Source organism: Zalophus californianus, chromosome 3 (assembly GCF_009762305.2).
Source record: "Zalophus californianus isolate mZalCal1 chromosome 3, mZalCal1.pri.v2, whole genome shotgun sequence".
Lineage (NCBI taxonomy): Eukaryota > Metazoa > Chordata > Mammalia > Carnivora > Otariidae > Zalophus > Zalophus californianus.
In genome coordinates this window covers 18,107,192-18,127,049 of record NC_045597.1, presented here as the reverse complement: position 1 = coordinate 18,127,049, position 19,858 = coordinate 18,107,192, and the positions used below count along the sequence as shown (strand labels likewise).

Below are 19,858 nucleotides of genomic sequence, written 5' to 3'. Positions count from 1 at the left end.
GCAGAGCGTGTGAACAGTGGGAGAGGTGCAGCCCACGGCCAGATCATAGCAAGTGGAGGCCGTGAGGAGAGAAGATGTGTGAACAGTGGGGCGAGGCCAGATTGCTGGAGACAGCAGAGACAGCAGGGGCTGAAGGCTTTCAAGATGTTGAACCAAGATGCCATCAGGGCAAGAACGCTGAGGGTGTAACAAAAAGAGGTGACATGACCTGCTGTCGATTTTGGAGGGTAGCACAGGGAAACAAGTCAAGACAGGAGACATACTATGGTTTAGAGGCAGAGAAGGGATTTGAGGAGATCTTTGGGAAGAATATGTAAATTGAGAGAGAGGACAGGGAAAGTGTATTCAGAGTACAGGCTACAACATATACTTAAGAAGCTAAAACAACCTTACCAGCTCCGGCCGCTGAGATGTTGATGCCCAAGAAGAACCAAATTGCCATTTATGAACTCCTTTTCAAGGAGGGAGTGATGGTGGCCAGGAAGGATGTCGACATGCCCAAACACCCTGAGTTGGCAGACAAGAATGTGCCCAACCTTCACGTCATGAAGGCCATGCAGTCTCTCAAATCACGAGGCTACGTAAAGGAACAGTTTGCCTGGAGACATTTCTACTGGTACCTTACCAACGAGGGCATCCAGTATCTCCGTGATTACCTCCACCTGCCCCCCCCGAGATTGTGCCTGCTACTCTGTACCATAGCCGCCCTGAGACTGGCCGACCGCGGCCCAAAGGTCTAGAGGGAGAGTGACCTGCAAGGCTCACACGAGGGGAAGCTGACAGAGACACCTACAGACGAAGCCCTGTGCCCCCTGGTGCCGACAAGAAAGCTGAGGCCGGGGCTGGGTCAGCAACTGAGTTCCCGTTTAGAGGCGGATTTGGTCGTGGACGTGGTCAGCCACCTCAGTAAAGTTGGAGATGTTTTGTGTTGAATACATCTGTAGCCAGAAAAAAAAAAAAAAAAAAAAAAAAAGCTAAAACAAAACACAAAGGGAAATGGGACTAGGCCAGGTTTGCCAAGATCTCATAGCGGACCAGTAATGAAAATGAATCTGGAGGGGCGCCTGGGTGGCTCAGGTGGTTAAGCGACTGCCTTCAGCTCAGGTCATGATCCTGGAGTCCCGGGATTGAGTCCCGCATCGGGCTCCCTGCTCGGCAGGGAGTCTGCTTCTCCCTCTGACCCTACCCCCTCTCATGTGCTCTCTCTCTCTTAAATAAATAAAATCTTAAAAAAAGAAAAAGAAAATGAATCTGGAAAGGTAAGTTTGTTTCACACTGTGGTGAGGAATGTGTAATTCATTGGTTTATCTGAATCCCAGTTCTTGGATCCTGCTGTCATTGAATATCATGGGGCAGTGGACTTTCCCAAGAACCTCTAAAGACAGGAGGCATATATGCAGGCAGATATTTGTAACCCCAGCAGCACCTCACTAATTTATGGGGTGGTAGGAACCTAAGTGACACCTCCCTAAGCCAACACTAAACCTCTTCAGTTTTGTTTAAACTGAATAATCTGCTCATGCGGGACTGGCGTTTACCCGACAGCATATGCTCACATCTGAGTATCAGCACAGTTTCTGCATTATGTAGAATAAAGTTTGTTATTCGTATTTTATTTTGCTTTGTTTTTTATTGTGTTTTTGTTTGTGGATTTGCTTTTAAAAAAAATCTAGATCATGATTCTGCTAGATTATAAAAATGTTTGTGCATATGCCTCTTTTTTTTGTTTCTTAAATTTTTTTCTGGAGAAACTCCACAGAATCCTTGAACGATTCCTTTGCCTAATGCCAAGAAAATCTACTTGATATATTCTCCCGAGAGCTTCATTCATATTACTTGCTGTTAATTTTGAGTGGGAATATTCCACCAGGCGACATGTCCTTTGTGGCTACCAAAAAAAAAAAAAAAAAAGAAAAAAGAAAAAGAAAGAAATGTTCTTTTTTTTTTTTTTTTTTTTTTTTTTTTTAAAGATTTTATTTATTTATTTGAGAGAGAGAGAGGGAATGAGAGATACAGAGCATGAGAAGGAAGAGGGTCAGAGGGAGAAGCAGACTCCCCGCTGAGCGGGGAGCCCGATGCGGGACTCGATCCAGGGACTCCAGGATCATGACCTGAGCCGAAGGCAGTCGCTTAACCAACTGAGCCACCCAGGCGCCCAAGAAAGAAATGTTCTTAGGAAGAATTCTCATCTCAGGCAAGTTTCCACCTGGAAATACAATCAGTAATGTCAAGGACTCCATTATCTGCAATGTCACAGTTGATTGAGAGGGTAAGAGAGGTAGGCTAACATTACCAACACAAAGACATTTAAAGTTCCATGATATATCTTAATGGAGACTTTCTAATGGTCTCTACTATTTTCAGAGGGTATGAGACATTTGACCCAATTCTAAAAATGAACATGATTAACAATTATGTTTTAAGGTGTCTTTCAAGTTTCAAGCCAAATTCTAAATATATAAATTCTAATCCTTAAACTCTAGATACGAGATAACTTAAATGTGATATATTGAAACATATTTCAAATGGCAACAGAAGTTTTTTCCTATTGCCGTCTCTTTTATTTCATTGATTTAATACTATATCTAGTTGGGGGTTTAAAAGCCTGCATTCTTTAATTTTATTAAATTAAGAGATGTGTTGTATTTTTAAAATCGGTAAAGAATATATGCATCATCTTTGTCTCAATTTATAAATATGTCACATTCCAATAAATTTCTTTAAACCAATCAATAAGACTAAGCTTTAAATTATAGGGTAGCTGAATCTAATTAATGATCATGTTTCTTTATTATACTTGAAGGGAAAAGCAGAAAATGCTTCATTTCAAGATAGTAGTTTTCCAAAATGAGAACATAAAATTCTAGAAAGAAAATTGCACATCACATTTCTATGTGAGATCATACAAACCATGTGTCTTAGAGAGGGAAAATTATACTTTTCATAGTTCCTCATTTCTCTGTATTTTCTATATTTTCTTATATATTTAGCTGAATTACATTAAACTTCTTTCACATTCAAATTGTTAAATATCTGAATTCTCAAGCCAGTTGTTGAATACTACTAAGGGGAAAAAAAAAAGAAATTGGTAGTTACTTATTTTCCAGTAACTTCTTTCACTGAACAAACTGGGTTTCCTTTGTTAATATAACCGTAATATAAAGAGCAGTGAGGTAAAAAACTTTTTGTCAGTCTTGTACTTAAAAAGTAGATGCCCCTGGGATCATGGCCCTACTTCCTGATAGGAGGTGCTTTGGAATGAATACATCAAGAGGTACCATGTACTGGAGGTTTGTGTTGTTTCATGGGGGCACTTTCCTAGAGCACATGTCTTCAATATGAAAGGATTTTCTGAAAGATGGATTTAAAGTTTCAGTCATAAGGGTAGGAGGCCAAAAATTCACAATTTGTTGCTTCCCCCCTTTATCTGTGATCGAGCAGCAGCTGGAACATAGAACTGACAAGCTGTACAGAGCACAAAAGTGATATTCTGCATGAGATTAAAAAAAGTCTGCAGAAATATGGGGAAGACAATAAGAGGAGGAAGTTCTAGAATTGAGAAGAAACTGTCGAGCAAGGTTTCATGACATGAAAAGGAAGAGGAACGCAGAAGAGTGAAAGATTTGATAAAAAATGGAACCACAAATTTTGCATAAGAGACCACTCCCCCAAATCCCCACAGATGTTAAGGGGAAGGCAAAGCAGTGTTGAACTTGATACAGGTCTAGCTAGGGAGGCAGCTGGGTGGTAGGTAGACAGAAAGAACAGATACAGACATAGATGGAATTATACACACATGAGAGGTATTAAATTATAATCAGCCAAAGAATATTTATAATATCCTACACAAGGAGAAATTTCTAAAATTGTTTTGGGTTAATTAATTGCATCGTCTTTGGCAATCCATCTAATTTCCCTCTAGCAGAGATACAGTCGAAGACATCTTGAGGCATACTACTCTGGAGTCTCAGAAAGCAGTACGATACCTTTATTCTGAGCTCTCTTGTGAACTTTTCAGCAAATTGATGCCATTGTGACTCACTCCCATCACCAGAGCTGCAATTTAGCGGACGTGTTAAGATTTCAGACTGTGGAACCGTAGTTTGTGCTTGGGTGTTGATTCCATAATTATTAGCAATATGAACTTGGTTAGGTCTCTTCAACTATCTGTGAAATGGTAGGTAGCAGTCATCATCAGTCAAACCATTTAATCAGTCAAAAATGTATCTTCTCAGGATGCCTGGATGGTTCTGTTGGTTAAGCACCGGACTCTTGGTTTCTGCTCAGGTCATAATCTGAGGGTGGTGAGATCGAGCCCTTTGTTGGGCTCTGTGCTCAGCAGGGAGTCTGCTGGGGATTCTTTCTCTCCCTCTCCTTCTGCCCCTTTTTGCCTGCCCGTGCACAGCGCACTCTCTCTCTCTCTCTCTCTCTCTAAAATAAATAAATATAGGGACGCCTGGGTGGCTCAGTCAGTTAAGGGTCTGCCTTCGGCTTAGGTCATGATCGATCCCGGGGTCCTGGGATCAAGTCCTGCATTGGGCTCCTTGCTCAGCCTGTCTCTGCTACTGCCCCTGCTTCTGCCCTCTCTCTCTCTCTCAATCACTGACAAATAAAAACTTTATAAATAAATAAAGAAATAAATAATTCTTTTTAAAAAAGAAGAAAAAATATTTCTTCTCACTCTTTTTTTTTCCCTAAGTGCCCTGTCCTTTCTTCCTTAATCATACTTGCTACTCTCACTGCAATATTTTCTCTCGCTTAGATCTCTGTTGCCTCCTATACTGCTTCCTGTACCTTCCTACCCAAACCCAAAGGCTGCCTCTCACCTTTGAAAGTGCCCATTTGTAGCCCTTAGGAAGATTATCCTCTAGACTCAATTTACCATGATGCTGGGGTGGGTTTATCATTCAGCTCTTCTCATTTTGTCACTCTCTCACCCACACTAGCTCAGTCTCCTTACCTTGAGGACAGTGCCATCAGGTATTGATAGTCATCAAAATTTGCCCATCAGGTTCATAACTTTGTGGACATGCAAAGACTATCACAGACCTTTTGGGTCCTCAGTGCTCTGCGTAGCTGTTATCCAATTCCCTGGCCTCACCTTTTCTGACCTCCTGTGATTTAGTGACTGTTGCTTCCGCTTTGGGATCTTACTTCTTGGGTCAGCTCTCACACCCACTCATAAGCTACAGCTCTCACTTCTCACGTCTTTTCTTCCTGCATACCACTTTAATTATACTTTGCTGGCATTCCTTCACATTAATTGAATATCTTGGAATGTGGCTCACAGTATTTGTAATAATACATACATCTGCTCTCATCTTGTGACTTAAATGTTCAGAGATGATTCATCCCAGCCTTTATCATGCCAGACTTGGCACTTCCTTAATTCAACAATTATCTGTCCTTGAATCTTACCCACAGCCATAACTGTAGTATCTTGACTCATATAAACCCTCCTGGGTAATCATCTCCTTGCTTGCTATTTTCCACCTCAGTCCTTTTCAAGTTTAGACTCTGGTGTATAACAATTAGTAAGTGTCTTTAACCCTTTTGCAGTGACCCTTGTTCTTACATTCCCACGAACAAGCCCCAAACATAAAAGCATTCCTACATTCGTTGCCTGCCTACCTTCTTCTTCAAAAGAAAGCTTCTGTTCTTCAGACATACCAGTTCATCTCTCTAAGTGATCTATTAAATCCTCCCACTCTCGTCTAGACCTGTAAGATCTTTTTGTAAATTTCTTCCCTAATCATATTAAGAAGTTGAAAATGCTCCAACACTTTCTGCAAACTCTACGTGTCTTTCTGTTCTTATGTGATCTCCTTCTTACAGCCAGTTGTCTTGAGGAGGTGGTTAGTGTTTATCATTTCCACTTCTTCACATTATACTTACTCCCTGGAATCCTTCCACTTCGACGACTCCTTGTAATTGTGTTTACGAGGCCCACTGACCACTGGGTCTTTGAATCCATTAGGTATTTTCCTGTGTGATTGTAGTTGATTTGCCTTCAGAATCTGACACTATCAATCAAACTTTTGAGAGACACCTGGGTGGCTCAGTCGGTTGAGGTCCAACTTGTGGTTTCAGCTCATGTCATGATCTCAGAGTCGTGAGATCAAGCCCCATGTCAGGCTCCATGCTCAGTAGGGCGTCCACCTGAGATTCCTTCTCTCCCTTCCCCTCTGCCCCTCCCCCTAAAATAAATAAATCTTTAAAAAAAAGAGAGAGAGAGATAAAACACCTTTTTTGAAAACCCTTTCCTAACTTGGTTTTTATGATACAATTCTCCCCTACCCAATTCTTTCTACCTCTCAGATAGGTATTCATCAGGTTCTTTTGATATTTTCTCTTTCTACCTGTACCCTTCTAGTGCATAAGATTCTGCTCTCAATTTCATTTTCTCTCCTCACTGCATACTCTCTTTGGATGATCTCATTCATATCTATGGCAACTGATGCAGTTAAATGCAAATGACTTGGAAGCCTGTACCTTGAACAGCAATTTGCTCAGATTTAGGCCCGTGTATATAATTGTTTGCTAAAACCTTGACTTGGGTATATTACTTATTCCTCAAATTCACACAACCCCTAAATGAAATCTTTTAGTCCTCCAAAGCTCCTCCCTTTTCAAATTTCTTATCTCAGTGAATCACTGCATAATCCAACCTGTATTATTGTTTCTACAGCATTTCATTCAAATTTGGACAATTCTTTTTCTTCTTGTATAATCTTTGCTTTTCATGCCTCCTGCCACGGCGGTGATTGGGACATTAATTCCCTTCATTAGGAACGTTCCTGGTCCCACTCCTATTCAATTTCAATCTCTCTTTTACTTTATACAGTAGTGTTCTTAAAATACAATTCTGATTGTCTCCTGTGGTAAAGACTGTTTATTTTTCCCCTGTCCTTGATAGAAGTTCTGACCTTTGTTGTATGAAACACAAATAAGTCCTGAGCACCTCTCCAGGCTCATCCATCGAATGGTACCCATCTTGCACACATTCTTCTAACCATTTCAAACTTCTTGTGGTGCCCTATGACCCACGCTGCCTTACACCACAGGACTATGCACATGTTGTCTTTGTAGGAAGCTCTCTTTTCTGCCCTTGACTTTGGAGTGGTAGGATGAATACTCATTTTAACATTCTTCTGAATTGCTCTGTTTGTTTTCATAGAACCCTAAATTAAATTGTCAATTTAACTGTCTGTGTCACCCACTGGATAGTGTCTTTCATCTGATTCATAGAACATTATAAAGGGTAAGCATAATACCTGCAGAATAATTATGAATTACTAGCTTTTAAGGAGTCAGGAATATCAGAAGGTCTTTTTATTTCTACAAAAAATGTATGTGTGAATATATGTGAAATTGGGTGTACTCTCAGGACCCTAGAGAGGATGAACTGTCCAAATGATTTCTGCCTAGACTTCTATACTCTCAGATGTAGAGGAGAGAGATTAAAAATTAAATATTCTCTTATATTCTAGGTAAGATGTTGATATTTTACGGTATTAATTTTGTATTTTATACCAAAGCATAAATAAAGCATAATTCAATGTGAATCATATAGAAAAAGCCTATGAAAGTTGAATTCACTCATCCATGTGTTTGCTAACTAAATTAAACAATTCTAATCAAACTAGTTTTACTGCATAGACAAAGCTTAAATGTTTCATCAGTTATACAACTTCTATATTGTTTTATAAAACATAGTAGAATACAATATACATACACAGTGCAAAACCAAAAGTAGATGAAATTAGACATATAAATACTAGTACAGAGAAGTTATAAATAGTTAGAAAACGAAGGCTAAAATAAAGGAAAATATAAGTATTCAGTCCAAAAGAAACTGGATAGTAATTATAGTTTTAGGTATAGTTTCCTAGTAGCCATGTTAAAATAAAGATAGCATCATTTAGGAGAAGCTCTCCTCTGAAGAAGAAAAACTTTTCCCAGCGCCAAACTGTGATATAAATGCCTTTCCTGGGATGTTATATGTGGGCCACTGAATGATGATATTCTTCAGCAATATTCTATATTAAGTGACAATGGATTTCATATGATTATTTGTCGTATTGTCCTTTTAAAAAAATTAGGGCATGACCTCAAAATTTACTCCAGAGAAGGTAATTCTGTTAAAGACAAGGCAATATAGTTCAAGTTCATAGACTTGTGATGATCTGATTTGACCAAGGCTAAAATTTACAACACCCAGAGGAGTGACAGCCTTCAAGTGATTTTCTGTAACTGTTACAGCTGGGCTGTTTATTAAATGTACACTTTTGTCTGATGACACTTTAAGGTTTTCTAGTTGTATTAAAAACATAAAGTTCTAAAAATAATTCTTAGAAAGAATAGTTTACCTCATGCAAGTACATGGCATGTTAATTTTAATGCTTCAGTATTAAACTAACAAGGAGGGGGTGTTACCTTTCCTAAAGTATTGGTGATCGATAAACAAGAGTTTAGTTGTTTTTTTCTCCTTACAACATTTTATAAATGAGCCGTTGTTTTATTAGGAGAAAAGAGGAAGAAAGCGGAACAACATCTGCCAAATATACGCTATATAGTACATACTAGTGCCAGATTATTTCACAAAAATGATATTAGTAAATGTTAGAATTAAACTTGTTAAAATGAAAGCTGGCTAAAAGTAGCTATTTAACTTTTGTGGATATATTGAAATCCAATATGGAGGGAGCTCTGTCTACATGGGCTCATGAAAGCAAATTTTAGGAAGAAGTATGTTTTTCAGCAGCATTCTGAAATCACTGGCTAAAACCACAGACATCAGTGAGAAGAGCTTATAAATAGTGATTTATAATGAACTTAATGAATTAAGTTCATTCCTGTAGGTTCATATCGTAGATAAGTTTAGGGTACTTGCGCCTGAGTTATATTTTAAGTACTGTCATATACAAGTACAATACAATTTATTTTATAGAGTTTTCCTTTGGGGGATAAAAATTATTAATGTATGTGGTTACCGGGAGCTCCCTCTCTCTGCTTGTTAATGGGGATACTGGCTTTGCCTGCTCAGTTTGTTCTTCTCTCCTCACTCCTGTTCTCTGAGAAGGTCCTGCTGGTGGGCAACGGACAGGTGATTTGCTCTTTGTTGTTGCCACATCAGCACAATGATAAGAGGGAATCAGGACTTGAAAGACAAGAGGAAGGGAATATGGATCGATGGATGCATTTAGGTTAGGTCTGGGGACAAAGAAAACATATACACAGTTCATGGGTGGTAATGGAGGTTATGAACTAAAGGGATTTAAAGAAAAAGGAAAATGGATGAAAAAGAGGAATGTAAAGATGTGTGCTTTGCATTATACTCTTCTTCAGGGGTTACCAAAATACAAGTAGAGCCTTGAGTTCTTTTAAAAATTATTTTCAACATTTTTTTAAAAACCGGAGTGCTGTATCATGTGGGTCACATCTTTGTATGCGTATGCATTTTAATAATATGATAAGAGAGAACGTGTTTAAATTGCTTAGGCTGAAGGTAATGTGGAAGAGTCTCCGGGTGGGGAGCATGTAGGTCTTGGGTAGGAGTCAAGTCCAGGCTCTGAGCATAACTGGCTATATGTCTGTGGGTATGTTTCATATGGAGAGAAGGAGATTCAGCAAAGGGTAAAATGGGTAAGCACTAAACCACTGATGCTTTAAGAATATATTCAGGGGAAAAATAATATGGAGAGGGGCTTTTAGGGCATAAGAGCAAGTAAAATATAAGGTGGACATTATGAAAAGTTTCTTGAAAGCTTACTGAAAATTGAAGCTTATTTAAAGCATATTTTGATTGTTTGCACTGTCTGAAACATTTTTGTCCTTGTCAACCATGAAAAGAAGAAGAAACCCTCTAAGTAGTGAAGAGAAATAACTGACATCCATTGAGCCTTTTAAGTGAGCAGGTTATTCTATTGTAACATCTGGGATATAAAAGGTAAATAGTCCCTCAGGAAGTCATTCTGTGCCACGTTCTCTAAGAAAGTGCATAAAAGGAATCATCTAAATCATCTGAAATTTTGTGGGCCTGCTCCAGATGTGGCTGGCATTCTCCTAACTCTGCACAGCTGCTTCCTCCTCTGTGACATTCATGTCAGGATGCCCTGAGTTCCTCCATTTTCCAGGAAGGCCCATCAGCATTTTAAGGAAAACTCTAGCAAGAAGCTATCAGGTTTTGTTCCTCCTGCTGTCATTCTTGGTGACTTTAGTGTCTTTGTGAAAAATACATCCAACAGCCTGGCTTTACAGCTTATTGATCTCCTTATCTTCAATAACACGCATCCCCAGTCTAACTTAGCCATCCACAGTCATCACCCTTTTGGGAACCATGACATCTTCTGTAGCTAAGTCATACCAGATTGTTAAATTCTGGTATTCCTCTCACTTTTGACTTCAATTCCTTATCCTTTTAGTTCTCTGAAACTTATATTTTCTCTACACATCGTATATGACCTCACACAGAGCAATATTTTCAAATCTATTTGTATTTTTTGTAAACCTCACAGTTCCTTCTTGGCCTCCGTTAGTTACCCGATATCTCCTAGGCACCGCAAATCTTTTGCAACATGGAATGTTGGAATCCAATTGGAAGTATACCAGTTCCAAGCCAAATTCATCTTCCATCCCTGCTTCTACACCAGTGAGAATCATATTCATATAAATGCAGCCATGTGAACATATGCCTTCAAGTAGCACTTCTTTTTCAGTGCTAAGTGCCATCTTGATGCTTTGTTAATTTGGGATCAGGAGATAGAAAGGGGAGATTCAGACAGAGTGTGACACTTTCACAGATGCCCTAAAACCTGAGTTTGATGTCCCAGCGATGTGTCCCAGAGCTCCTTCCAAGCCTCCCATCCCTGCATCTTCCACCTGTATTACAATTTATTCCTTACTTCATGTCCCTACTAAACTATTAACTTCCTGGGAATAAAATCAAGCTTGAGTCTGGTTTTTATTGTTACATTTATATCATAGCAAAGTGTCTGGTACATAATTCATATTTAATAAGTAGTTATTGAGTGAATGGATTAATTACCCTCAGTAACTTCTGCCAACCCTCTGTTCAAACCCAACTCTTGTTTTCATCAAGTGACATATTCTTTTTACTGGACATAAAGACATAAGGCATCACCTACCTATGTTTAATGCTACTGTTCCCACCCTCATAAACTCATCTGCAACTGGGTAATAAGAGGTCCTTCCTCTCTTTCCAATAGAATTTTTTCACTTGTTGAATGGATCTCACACCTTTCACATTGTCTTCTATCTTTCCTCATTTGTTACTGCGTCTCATGTCTCTGTTTTCAGACTTTCTCACTTCTCTGATCTCCTGTTTCACTGAGAGACATCATTCACGTTCCCATTCTAAAAGCACCCACTTTTGCATGTCACTTCTGGTTTCTAGCTATTATCTTGCTGTCCCCTTTCTAATCTTCCCTTTGCTACTTTATTAACATCCCATTCATACGTCATTCTAAGGTAGAGTAGCTTCTGTTCTAACCACTTCACCAAAACTGCTCTTTCCTACCATAAACACTCCTGTCCATGCTGTGCTCCCCATATTCCTGAAGATGGTATGGTCCATGATACAGGAAGCAGATTTAGAGATGGAGTTTAAATAGTAGCATGCTTGCTGGGGCACCTGGGTGGCTCGGTCATTGGGCGTCTGCCTTCGACTCAGGTAATGATCCCGGGGTCCTAGGATCGAGCCCCGCATCGGGCTCCCTGCTCCGCGGGAAGCCTGCTTCTCCCTCTCCCACTCCCCCTGCTTGTGTTCCCTCTCTCGCTGTGTTTCTCTCTGTCCAATAAATAAACAAAATCCTAAAAATAAATAGTAGCATGGTTTTTGGAGAGTACACTTGGAACACCACCTGTGGAGGTGAGAAGATGGAAGCAGGATCAGGAGTGGAGGCGGGGGGGAAACTGGGCTGCAAAGATGCCCCGGACTACAGGTGCACGTCCTCTCATGAGGACTCTGGAGGTAAAATGACCCATTGGAATTGTCCCACACTGGACTGAGGTGACTGGGCCTTTGTACCCCTCAGGTCCCTTCTATGCCCCTCTCCTCTGCCCCCTAGTCTCTCTTCAGTCAGTCACTGGATATGGCCCACACCTGGAAAGGGCATGACCTGGGGCAAAGAGACCCTGTGGAGCCGAGGCGATAGCCAAAAGGGCTCACGGCAAAATCCTGTCTACTGACACAACTCTTGGCAGCGGAGGAACGGGTCCAGCTCAAGGGGCTATAGTAATGCATCTCTGTCTATTACATGCACAAGTGATGGTACTGGAGGTTTTATAATGTGACTTTTATTCTCTGTTTCATCTTTACTCTTCACTATATTTCAGTCATGATCTTTAGGTTTCAAAATGACACTTAAGATTCAGCAGAGAATATACAGCTTTTTAAACATGGGGAATTAAATTTGAAAAAAAAAAGGTGGCATAGTGCAATGATGCCATAAAACATAAAAAATAAGGGGTTTAAAGAGAGAACTAGCAGTCAATCTCATAAATGCCACAATTAGGTTAATTAGGGTAAGTCTTTTACTTTATCTAGAAAGCAATCGTTGGCCAAGAAACTAACATTAATAGAAGTATTGAAAGATTTACGTCAGAATTAGTTCCTAAGAAACAAGAAAAAATAGGAAACATGGATTATTATTCTTCGTTTGGGAAAAAAAAAATCCAAAAACTAGTTTTAAAAAATATTTCCAGTATTTCCCAGCATTGTTTCACACATTTAAAAATCACCAATAAAACATTTCAATTAAAGAGAGCATATTTCAGTCCCTCATCTGGGAGTCATGAGATATATTTATTGAAATGATTGTTAGAGGAACGTAGTCTGCAGAAGGTCAGTTCTACAGTAAGACAGAAAGGCAGACCATTTGATGTTCAGTTTGACCATTCCTTTCAGAAACCTGAACTGTTTTTCTCTTTATTATTCCTGTAAATATTTAATATTTCTTATACTTGTAAAGAACATTTCCTCTAGAGATCATCCCCTAATGATTCGGGTCTGAAACCTTGTGTCCTTCCTTATAAAATTCTGAATTCTTCAGTGAGAAAATTTACCTGGCCTAATCATGTTACAAAATAGGTTCTGTATCAACTCATTTTTTTTTTAAATGCTATATGGTATAAGAAGGCAATGTGTAATGTTTCACCAATTTCCTGCATGAATTTGCTTAATTTAGTCATTCAAGAAATAGTTATTGAATCCACACCATGTCCCAGCCACGGTTAAGACATTGGTATGACCCGGTGAACAAGACTGGCTGGGTTCCTGTCAGTGCTTTTATAAGCAAATTACTATGTTTATTCCAAAATGTCAAAATATGGTCTTTGGTTTGCCTATCTAAACAGTAAGATTAAAAAAATTCAATTTTATTTGTACTTTTTTTCAAAAACTCAATTTAGTATTGTTGCTGGGCACATACACACAATTTTTGTTGAAAATCTAGAAATGTAAACAATATGGCAATTTTTAAAATTAGAGAGAGATTTCCTGGATGGACATCATATTAATATTATAAATCAGAGGTGGAATTTCTCTTCATCAAACCACTTGTAATGTCATAATTAGTAAATCATGCTTTTGTATATATCCTTTGCTTTTAAATTATCTGCCTTAATTAATGAGTTAAGTTAATTTTACGCATGAGTTTAATAACTGAAATTTGTTAGATTCAATATGATGAAATCTTTTATCATTTCAAAATAATCCAAAAAAATTTTAGTTGGGGGATGCATATTTAATGAGATTATGACTTCTATATGTTTTACTCTAAACTTCATGTGCAAATTATATGGAGTTAGGTTGGATATGATACTATAATTGTATTTCCTAAGTAATGAACAAAAAATTTAAATGTAGCAAAAAGGAAAAAAAAAATCAACAACCACCAAACAAAATAGGAGACAGTTTTGGGAAAGTGGCATTGAGGAAGGGGGACAGGTTGAACATTCAGGCACAACTTGTACTGTTTTTAACCACAGAAACACCTGCCACCACCACCAATTAGCGTGTGCGTATGCACGTGCATGTGCACAAACACACGCAAACACAGAGGCGCACATATACTCACTCTGAAGAGCAGTATAACGCAAAAGTTTATGAAATCCTGGGAATTCCCATTCATTACTCACCATTTGTAGAGCATCTTATTAAAGCCGTATGTAATAAACCTACCTGAAAAAAAAAAATAAGGTAAACCACCAAACTCATACAAGATCTCAGCAAAAGCACAGAAATCTCCCCATTTTCCAGAACCCTGTGTTGAGTGAGGGTAAATGTTCCAAAGGCTGAGGTATTTCCTCCTCTGTATATTTGATGCATCCCGGTACAGACGATGCTCCGCAGGAGTCCATTCCCCCAAAGAGGCTGCCCAGGCCATGCTCATGCACACCCCCTCCATAATCACATGTGCACCAAAGGCTTCCCAGTTGTGGAATGAGTAAGTCATAAAGAAAAAATGCACAGCATAGGAAGTATAGTCAGTGGTCTTGTAATGCTCATGTAGGTGACGGACAGTAACCACTCTGGTGGTGAGCACAGTATAACATGTAGAATTGTTGCATCAGTATGTTGTATGCCTGAAACTAATGTAACACTCTGTCAACTGTACTTCAATGAAAAAATAAATTTAAAAAAATAATCAAAGCAAAACCCAGACCGCTAAGCTGTATTGTATGAGGTAGTAAAGAAAGGATGTAAGAAACCATCTTCCTATTCACCCTAAGCACAAAATAAATGGAGCAGCTTTCAACTCTGCAAATTGACTACAACACACACACACAAAGTGAGAAAAAGATATAACATAAAACTCAGATAAAGAGCTTAGCCTGGAGAAGGAAAGGAATAAAAATTTTCTTTTTCGTGTGCCTTATCTAGTAGGAAACCTTGATAAATTCAAGAAAAAGTAAAATACTAGCTCAGGGAAAGTATGATCAAACAATAGACTAAGTTTTTTTTTTTTTTTAAGTACGATTGTAGAGCTAATAAAACCAATTAAATATCACTTAACATTATTAGAAAAATAAATTATAAAGAGCAAGATATTTAATATGTGTAGTATTCAAATTGCTTTTAGAAGGGGCAAACTTGAAAACTTACAGTAAACACCCCATGTAATTAGAATGTTTAAGTAAATAATAGATGTTGAGAAAAAAATATGAGCTCAATTAGGATAAATGACTAAAAAGATAAAAAAAAATGAATGTTACTAACAACAAAGGTCTTCGGAGGTATGATATAGCCACATTTACATCAAGTGAAGCCAAGACTGGAATTACAGACCAAAAGGTGACAAAGAGTTCCTGAGTGTGGGAATGGCAAGGGTTGGGCATAGGGAAAAGCCGACAATTAAGTCTACACTGCTTAAGTGATTGAATTTCAATAGAAAAAGAAAAAAAAAAAAAAAAGCGAGAGTAAGTCCTTTCTAAAGGGGACATCCAGGGGTGTCTGGGTGGCTCAGTTGGTTAAGTGTCTGCCTTAGGCTCAGGTCATGAATCAGGAGTCCTGGGATGGAGCCCCACATCTCATAGACTCCCTGCTCAGTGGGGAGCCTGCTTCTCCCTCTCCTTCTGCCCCTCCCCCCCTTGTGTTTTCTCTCTCTCTCTCTCTCTCTCTCTCAAATAAGTAAATATTTAAAAAAGGGGGGTGAACATCCAGTGTAGGCTTATCACTACTCACAGGCACAGTGAACCCTGGAGGATAATAGTACATGTAACCTGGAGATTTTATGCCCAACGAGGCTGACACTTGCACAGGAAATCACAGGGAGACATTTCTAACAGTAAAACAAAGACTATAACACGTATACACCCTTCTTGAGAAGGAATGAAAACTATAAAACTTCTTAAAGGAAAAATCAAACTATTGAATATGAAATTAATAAATACAAATTTCAGAAAACTTGCAGTTTAAAAATAATGGCAGTAAGGTTTAATTTGTTTGATTAAAGACTTGTATTATATATTTAAAAAAACTATTAGATTTATGGTTACATAAGAAAATGTAATTGTTGGAAACTATGGGTTAAGGACTGAATGTTTGTGTCCCCCCAAAATTTATATGTTGAACCCTAACCCCAGTGTGACAGTATTTGGAAGTGGTACCTTTGGAAGAGAATTTGGTTTAGATATGGTTATGAAAATGCAGCTCAGTTATGACATTAGTGACCTTATAAGAAGAGGAAGAGAAACCAGAGCTGGTTTTCTCTCTGCCTCCATCAAGTGAGGACACAGAAAGAAGGCAGTGGTCCGCAAGCCAGGAAGAGAGCACTCACCAGGAATTGAATCTGTCAACACCTTCATCTTGGACTTCCCAGCCTCCAGAATGCTGAGAAATAAATGTCTGTTATTTAAGCCACCTGGTTTATGGTATTCCATATGGCAGCCCAAGCTAAGACATGACAATATAAAAATAATAATTGAAACATCTTGAATATTTAAGTGACAACTTTCTCATTATTTATACAACCAGCTACTTTGAAATATATAATTAAAAAAATCATGACCTCGATTCCAAAATAGTTTTATTTCTCCTTAAAGTTCCATCATTTCAAAGATAAAAATATCTTCATGCATCCATATATATAGGCATAAATGTATTCATATAAATGGTCATAGAGCTTCATTTCACTAGTTTTCTAACTTTCTTTGATTTAGTCAATGATCATTAACAATACATATATTGTATTATACCATTTAAATTCATTATGCTAACTACTTAATTTACTGTCCACTTAAATACATGTACATAATAATGTCTAAAATGCTGTCACTTATTATTTAGCAATTTTTTAAAAAAATATTTGATTTTTAAGTAAACGCCATACCCAACATGGGCTTCTAACTTACACCCCCAAGATAAAGAGTTGCATGCTCTGCTGACGGAGCCAGCCCGGCGCCCCTCTTATTATTTTTGAGCAGAATTTAGAGTGATTTTTATTACTTTTGATTCTGGAATCTGATGTGTAGCTTGATGTTTCACGACCATATTTATCAAGAGATCAATTATATCATCCTAATAGTGTTTCATTAATATTTTTATGTATTGTTAGAATGAGGTGATAGTAGTGAAAAAGTTTCCACTTACTAAATGTTTCTCACTAAATATTTCAGACCCACCTTTTCTATTTTAGTAATGAAATTTTTTTATTTCAATTATATATGATAGAAGAATATACAAATAGTTATTTTAAATTTTTATCGCTATAAACAACTTTAACCAGAAGATCAAATAAGCATAAGCATTAAAAATATGAAATAAAACACCAACTTCCAGATCTAAATGTTGCTTTGGAAATGTGCTTTCTCTTTAAGCAGTATCTGAATGTTTATTACTATAACAAGGTGTAGATGAAATATCTGACTAGTATACTTTTATATTAAAACTATAAAAATTATATAGGGAATTCTGTAGTCCATATTGGACATGTAAAACATTCCACCTATTACATTCTTCATGTTGATAGTAGTGGTGGCTAGAATTTGTAGATACTAAGTTACACTGGCTTTTATACCTGCTCAGCTTGCATATAATGTACCGGTCCCTGTTGGCTCTAAACTACTCGGAGTTTTAAGAAGTTGAACAGCAGTTGAATAACACTAACAGACAGGCAAAATGACAGATGTGCATGGATAACACAAAATCTTCTCTGTAATGTCACACAAGCGGTCATGCTCTGTTTTGCCAATTTCCTTGGTTAATTCAAAAGTTCCCAATGCATGAATCAGTCAAAAATTCAACCCCCCACAGGGAATACAAACATTGTGAAGGCAGTCAGCTTCTGCTCACCGTAAATCACAATTCCACCCCATCCAAAGAAATATATTTACATTCTTCTCATCAAAATATATGCATAAGGATATGGCTTTATACTCTTGCACTCTGTTAAAATACCAGCTGATGTGCTCTTTCACTTCCGTTTATAATTAATAGTCCTCATGATTTTTTAAAAATTTTTTTTAAAGATTTTATTTATTTGAGAGAGAGAGAATGAGAGACAGAGAGCATGATAGGGAGGAGGGTCAGAGGGAGAAGCAGACTCCTTGCTGAGCAAGGAGCCCAATGTGGGACTCAATCCCAGGACTCCAGGATCATGACCTGAGCTGAAGGCAGTCGCTTAACCAACTGAGCCACCCAGGCACCCCTAATAGTCCTCATGATTAAGTGGATCTAAACATTTGAAGTATATACCCAATTCATACTATACTATCTATCTAAATAAGTATATATCTATGAGGATCCAATGTCAGTAGCTCTTGTTTATACATTAGTGACCCTCTTTTATGAGAATTTGCTGATATTGTTGCTATCTATCTCTCAAATGGCATCAATTGACTGTTTTCTTTCCTAAAAAACAACTGTGAAGTGGACAGTGAAGAGGATGTAATCTGCCCTTCTGCATACTTTTTAGGCACTTGGGTAATTACGTAGGGCTACACTCCTGAAACAAAATAAATCATGAGTTATTATTTCTAGATAAAGTTGATAAGACATTTTATTTGTTACAAATTAAAATCATACCACCAGATGTCTGTACTTTGACTTATAAACTTATTTGTTCTATACAGGTAAGAGAAAGTGTAGAAACTTAACTCCTACCTGGTAAAATTGCCTGACTCCATAGTGCTATTTGGACCATACTGAACTGGAGATTTAAATAAGTGAGAAATCAAGTAGTTGAAATCACTAATAAAATATTTGGGATCTTCCATCATCCTCAGATTCATGTATAAAATGTACATGAAATGCCATGGCTGCTGGAGTGGTATAAAACATAAAGTTAACTTTTTATATAAAATGGAATGGTTTTTCCCTAGAAATGACCTTGAGAAACTTCACAGCCAACTTTTCTGGCATGTCTTAAGAAAATGTCCACACAATGTCAAAGCATGATCACAAAATTAAAAAAAAAATGAAAAGAAAAATCATGACTCATACAAATGTAAAATGAACATCTGTTAATGATTACATTTGACTCCTTGATTAAGAAGAGAACCAGTAAGATGTCTTGACTGGTTCAAAGGAGAATCCAAAGAGTAGACACACATATAGGCGGTCAAGAATGCTGAAATGAATATGCTGAATAGATGCAAAATTGGTCACTATCTGCAGGACCAGGGTCAAATACATCTCCACTGGATAATTTTCATTTCTAAGAACAAGAATTAGTTGTAGCTCATGGAGTTGTGAAAAAGCTAAAACAAAAACAAAAGCAAAAAAACAATGAGGGAAAGAGACTTTGTAGAATCCAATAAACCAATAATGTTGAATTTTCCATTGAAAGTATTTAGTAATCTTTTGGGGGACCATTTCAACAATTTCAACTTTTCTCTACATTAAGAAAATGTTTATAAATTATTTCTAGAAAACATTAAAGAACATTTTCTTTGTTGAATTAGTATGAAAAATTTATGAAAAAACATAAAGCAATCACTAAGCTTATTAATTAAGTAGGTAGTGTTACAAAAACTTATTGAGAAGTAATTTTTTTAAAGATTTTATTTATTTATTTGAGAGAGAGAGAGAGAAACAGCATGAGAGGGGAGAGGGTTAGGGGGAGAAGCAGCCTCCTCGTTGAGCCGGGAACCCGATGTGGGACTTAATCCCAGGACTCCGGGATCATGACCTGAGCCGAAGGCAGCCACTTAACCAACTGAGCCACCCAGGCGCCTGAGAAGTAATTTTTATTAAGTATATTTTTCTCTGTAGACAAAAATAAACAGCCAGTGTCCATAACCTTGCTATTACATATATATGTATGCATATACGTATGAATATATGAGTCTGTATGTACACACATCTACATAGTTATCCATTTCAGAGAATTACTAA

General features: G+C 37.7%; 1 protein-coding gene and 1 pseudogene across 5 annotated transcripts in view; both read left to right on the top strand.

The window, feature by feature from the left end:
- Positions 1-19,858, top strand: part of GPC5 (glypican 5) — a 1,342,862-nt gene that overhangs the window by 575,460 nt on the left and 747,544 nt on the right. The gene's annotated exons all lie outside the window — the stretch shown is intronic.
- On the top strand, positions 411-910 carry LOC113919874 (annotated as a pseudogene).